Source organism: Epargyreus clarus, unplaced genomic scaffold (genome assembly GCF_041222505.1).
Source record: "Epargyreus clarus isolate Ecla_fem2 unplaced genomic scaffold, WU_Ecla_fem_2.2 ptg000005l, whole genome shotgun sequence".
NCBI classification, from domain to species: domain Eukaryota; kingdom Metazoa; phylum Arthropoda; class Insecta; order Lepidoptera; family Hesperiidae; genus Epargyreus; species Epargyreus clarus.
In genome coordinates this window covers 3,402,395-3,408,784 of record NW_027332213.1, presented here as the reverse complement: position 1 = coordinate 3,408,784, position 6,390 = coordinate 3,402,395, and the positions used below count along the sequence as shown (strand labels likewise).

At 32.2% G+C, this 6,390-nt stretch overlaps 1 long non-coding RNA gene across 1 annotated transcript; it reads left to right on the top strand.

Moving 5' to 3' along the window:
- The first annotated feature begins 4,545 nt into the window (after positions 1 to 4,545).
- Positions 4,546 to 5,963, top strand: LOC140757954 (uncharacterized). The gene is made up of 2 exons (XR_012104041.1): positions 4,546 to 4,965; positions 5,144 to 5,963. It is a non-coding gene; the product is annotated as an uncharacterized LOC140757954 (long non-coding RNA).
- Positions 5,964 to 6,390: the final 427 nt, after the last annotated feature.

The window sequence follows — 6,390 nt, the reverse complement described above, 5'->3', positions numbered from 1 at the left end:
CATCTGATCGAAGTGGTCATTGTCGCTTATGAACAGTTCTTTAACTAACTCAAAGTAGTATTGGAGACCACACACTAAAATTCCATATGCCATGAGGATGAACACATTCAAAAATAAATACATTTATACATTTATATCCCTGAACAGGTATCTAAATCCGCAAACTTAACCCGGACCCCTTTACATGATAAATTGCAATTTATTTAACACCCCACGCTAGCCTTTTATCAATCTTCCACCATAACACATCTTAATATCAAACACAGCTGAGGAAGACAGTAAGCATACTTCTAAGTACTCCACTACAGCTTGTAAAGGGTCTTAGAGTTCTCCAATTACTGAACGGAAATTGTCTCACTAAATTTATATGTTTGATATCAAGATGTACAAAGGGGCTAACTACAATAGTCTTTTGCGAATACTTTTCTTCGACGTATAGCAAGGGGATTCTAAGGCAATATGACTTTTGTGTAAGCCTTTTAAGTACTCACGATACGCGGTTTTTAATTTTTTTATTCCCGATAATTCTTGTGTGCCTTAGTTCTTGCAGGTTCTTCGAGGATAAGATAGAGTTTTAGAAAGGAGAACGGCAAAATGTAGCATCGGTATGTAGGTTTTAAATAAGAAATACCTTTTTTATTGGAAACAATCAAATAATAAGCAAAAAGCAAGCGAATAAAAAATAGAATATGTAAGTAGAAGTCTCAATTACTACATTTTTTAATTAACTAAAGGCAGAGGTCTTAAAAACAATTTTAACAAAGTAAATTACTTTGCCCATGTAGTACCTTTGTCTCCCCAGTAATACAATTGTTACCCTTTTACTCTTTTCCTAAACAATGTAATATAATACAAAGGTCATGTGCCCTTTTGTGAGTCAGATTGAGATGAACGTCAGATTAACGAAGTTTCTGACAACCCACTGAACGAAGTACAAAGAAAATGTCTATTTGAAGTTATTTAATTGGGAAACTGGGGAAAAACTGATAGCGTAGCATAATTTTCTGATATTTCTTTACTCAACGAATTATTAAGGGTGGGTTGCACCATGTAACTTTAATGTTAACAAAAGCCTAATCAGCCGTAAAATCTGCGATTATAAAATTGATGGTTTTTTGTTACGTAGGCATTACGTAGACATTTTAGTTAAGATTTACATGTTATAACCATAGATAAGTATAGATATCTCACCGCCTTGTAATTGAAGGAAGCCATTAAATCTGATCTGATCTAGATCTGTCATCTGTCATCTTTCCTAACGGACGTGTTTTTATTAGTCTCTCGAGTTTTAACATAATTTAAAAGTTATACGCAAGTGTTTGAAATAAATGTTACACCATTGCACTCAGTGGTAATTAAGCTACAAAACTATTTAATCAGTGCGTCGGACTAACGAAGTGATTTAGTTGTGATCAGCAAAAATATATACTGACTGTTCCAGCACTTAACACAACAAAGTATAGCGAAGTGTTTGAAGTGAACGTTATACTATTACAGACAATCATAAATACGGTTGTAAAGAACTAAAATAGTGTATCGTATTCCATCGGACCTAGTGAAAATCTCCAAAAACATATATGGATTGTTACAGTGACGGTGCGGTGACAAATAATATTAAAAACTTTACCCTCACTTATACGTTATACAATTTGTTCCATCGCTGTGCTATAACTTAGTGATAAACATTTTCAATCAGACACCTCAGTGCAAGTGTAGCGTCTACTAAACAACATAGGAATTAACCTCCATAGTGATCGGAGTAGTCGCGGTTCAAATCCTGATTTCTATTTTTTTATTTTTTTTTTATTTTTTTTATTTCCTTTTCTCAATAACTTTTATGCGTAGTGACTTTATTATTATTATTATTTTTCCTCAATTTTTTTTTTTTTTTTTTTTTTAATTTTTTTTTTATTGTTTTAATTCTTGGACTCCTTGTTAAAATAAACAATGTCGTTAAATTCTATTACCTGGGGATGTTGTAACAACGGAAATGACGATGGAGACATAGTTTGTTGTTTTCAATGTGACATAACTTTTCATAAGGAATGTTTATTAGCTTCGAATTACCAAGACATAAATTTCACTAGTGGTTGGAAATGTCCTGAATGTGTCACGAAGTTTAATAAGAGTGGCAAAAATGACAACACCCCACTTCGATGTATTACTTATAATGAAACAAATATTACGAAAAGGAATACAAAAAGAGTGGCACTTTAATTCGTGATGAACTAAGCCAAATCACTACATCTATCAGAAATTCCATCTCAAATGTTCTAATGTCAGAAATGAAGGATCTCAAGAATGAAATGAAGGAAATAAAGGAATCTATGAATTTTATGAACAGCCAATACGAGGACATTTTAAAGGAACATGAGTCTAACAAGACAATCAATGAACTTCGTGTAAATAACTTTAGGATGCAATGTACACTTGACGACTTTGCCTCTCAAATCAATTCCTTAGAACAAAGAGCTCGATCTAATAATTTGGAAATACAGTGTGTACCAGAAAATAAAAGAGAAAACCTATTAGCCATTGTTTTGCAACTAAGTGAAGTTATTGGTGCTAAGATCTCAAAAGACAATATTAGCAATTGTACTCGTGTGGCAAAGTCTAATCGTATGTCCCAAAGACCACGCAATATTATCGTGCAATTTATTTCACCACGTATAAGAGATGAATTCCTAGCTTCAGTGATAAAGTTTAACAAATCCAACCAGCGTAATAAACTTAACACTGATCACCTTGGTTATGAAGGTGAAAAACAGTCAATTTACGTGTCGGAGCACCTATCTCCCACAAATAAGGCATTACACGCTGCTGCTAGGAGAAAATCAAAGGAACTTGGATACAAATATGTCTGGGTGCGCAACGGACGGGTTTTCATGCGGAAGGATGATCATTCAGACTTTAAACTTATTAACAATATTTCTACTTTAGATAAATTAACTACTTAATAACTTTGTTTGTTTTAGTTTGGATCTGTTTTGGATTATCATTATAAAATTCTCATCTCTTAATGTATGTATATTACCAAAATGTAAGAGGTCTAAAGACAAAGACTCATGAGACTTATTGTAATATCGCATTATGTAATTATGATGTAATCGTTTTTAGTGAAACCTGGTTGAACGATAATATTGTCAATAGTGAATTATTTAATGATATGTACAAAGTTTACCGAAGAGATCGAAACTCTACGAAATATCATGTAAAGTCAGATGGTGGTGGAGTCTTGGTAGCAGTTAAGAACAATATTAATTCGCAACGTATGCCCTCTTGGGAAAGCATATATGAGGATCTGTGGTTAATTATCGAAGTGCCTTTTAACAACTTTGTAAAAAAAATTGCTTTTTGTGCCGTTTACCTGCCTCCACCACTTGACAAATGCACATTAGATTCATTTTTATCAAATTGTAACAGAGTCACTGAATTGCATGACTTTAATACGTATATTATAGGAGATTTCAATTTAAGTTGTATAAATTGGTATGATAATAGAAACGATAATATAGTATGTAATAACAGTACTGCTCAACTGTTGATAGATTTTTGTCGCGTGAATAATCTCTTACAGTGCAATTATGTAAAAAATGAATCTGGCAAAATTCTTGATTTAGTATTGACCGATATTCCATCTGTATGCGCTACTAAAGCCTTAGAGGCTCTTTGTAAAATTGACCCTTTGCACCCTCCGCTTCAGCTATCCGTTTCAAGCACAACTGATAATAAATTAAAGCCTAATAATTCAAACAAATATAAATATAATTTTGCAAAAGCGAACTACAAATCAATGAACATCTTCCTTGATAGAGATTGGAAAGAAGAAATCTCAGAATTTTTAGATAAATCCGATATAGACGGTATGGTAACAAGATTTTATGACATTATACAAATTGCTATCGATAAGTTTGTTCCCCTTATGGTATCACGCAAAAATAACTGTCCACCATGGATTACTTATGCCTTACGTAAGCGTATACGCGAAAAAAACAAATTATTAAAACGTTTTTTAAAATACAATAATCCCATGGATGAAATTTCTTTACATATACTTAATAAACGATGCAAACGAATTGCTACTGAAAATTACAATAATTATATTAGAAACATTGAGAACAATCTTACAATTAACCCTAAAAAATTTTGGACTTTTATCAAGAATAAGCGAGTCAATCGAAGTAATTACCCAGCCATTATGCGTGACAGTAATGCAACAGCAGTAGGAGGAACTGAAATATGTAACCTTTTTTGTAAACATTTTACCTCTGTAACTACTGACAACGAAAATCATCTTCTTAATCAGCAATATGTGGAAAAATTTTTGTTTGATGTATTAAATTGTAGTGATAACTTTTCCTCTCTGATACTATCGAATGATAATATTGTTAAAAAATTAAAATCACTTGACAGAAATAAGGGTAAAGGTCCAGATGAAATTCCTGTATCACTCATTGTTGAATGTGCGAAAAGCTTATCCCAACCGCTACTGATTATTTTTAATGAATCTTTGCGACAAGGTATTTTTCCAGTTATGTGGAAACTAGCGAAAATTGGGTACTTGACACTAATAACAATAAAATATGAAATATGTTGGATATGATAGCTTATAAGTAAACATAAATTATGCAGTATTTCGTTTATTTTTTAATACGTTCTAAGTATTTTAATTTTTAAAAAGAAATTTTCGATTTTTTATCTGTGGATTTTAAATCCCAAAACGGCGACAGTGCTGCCTCAAATGTCATGTGACGTCACTACATCGAAACCAAACAAGACAAATAATAATTAAATCGTTTGCTGTTAGAGTTGGTTGAATTTATGTTGTGAACCGAAATGGAGCCATACTATATTAAAGCTGATAGCGTGAACCTGCTTAAAGAAGATCCATATATGCAGTGCAATAAATCAAAATGGATACAAAAACTTCCGTGAGATAACCTATGGAAATATCAAATAAACAACGTAAGTAAAACATTCTTTATATTTACATTTAATCATATCGGACAATTAAAACATTTCTTAGCCGACTTCCGATAAAAGAAAGGTTATGTTTAAGTGATTATCAAGCTTTTTTAAACTATACTTATATTGTTATGTGAACAGCTTTAAGGTTATTTATTGGCTATATTTATAATTTCAGATCCTCGCGACAGCATTATAGTGACGACGCTATAGGGTATGTGCAGTTTAAGAAGAAGGCAAGCTTGTGTTTCATGAAAAGTAAAAGTTGTCCTGAACACAAGGTACATCAAATGTCATGCACAGTGTCTATGATTGTATATGAAAAGGAAAGTATTAAATGGGATTACTGTCCTGCCACCCAAGGATGCTGCAAACATGCAGTAGCATTTTTAATGTGAAGTTGTAGAAGAAGTGAGGAACCAAAAGTTTCGAAAGTGTATAAACAGTAGTTCTTTACTTGCATAAACTACCCAAAAACATGAAGGAAGGAAAACTACCATACAGTTGCTGTTATTGGACTACAGATTTAATTATGAAAATGACAGTGATAAAAAAATATATTCAGTTGTTACAGAAAATAATTTTAGGAATTAAGAAAAGCATTAACGCAAGCAGCACACAAATTCAGCTTAGCAAGAGGTTCAATATAAACGAAGGAAATAACAGCTTCAAAATGCTTTGAGGTGATCTGTAGTAATTATTGTAACTGTAACATATGACGATAAATATATACAAAAGTTCTACTGTGTGTACTCAATAGAACCATATAAACCAAATAAACAAATAAAAGACTAATATTAGCAAATCATGTATTTTTAATTATACAGTCCTGTAAGTTAATCAGTGCACATGCACAAGCACACAGTCATGAAATATTTTAATTGTGTCCTATTAATTACAGAATGGGCTCTTAAAATAGAATTCTCATAGACGTCTTATAATTCTATTCTTATCATAGACATTTATATATTATATTAAATATATGAATACTTCCACTTGCTGTTTTGTTTTGATTACGTCCCGTTCCAATGATTTGGAATTGACGAATCACTCGAGAGTTACTAAATTTATTCCTTTTTCTCAATAATACTTCTCTTACATAAATAGTATAAAATGTCATTGCTTGCAAACAGGATTTAAACATATAAGAATCTGCAAGTTCTTTAACGTTTATGAGATTTGGGTTTAGGAACTTGTATAAGCAAATTTGTTAGGATATTTAGCGATCGTACTTGAACACATCGTCACTGCACACGCCTTGTAATTTGACATTCTTGCAATTGTACTAATAAAAGTTAAATAATTCCCAAGAAATCCCCTGAAGTATGTGTAGCGTCGAAGTTTATTTCTATATTTTCAATATGTTGACGTCACGCTACGAAATGACACTTGACCGCCTGTTTTGGCGTAACGTTCCGTTTACCG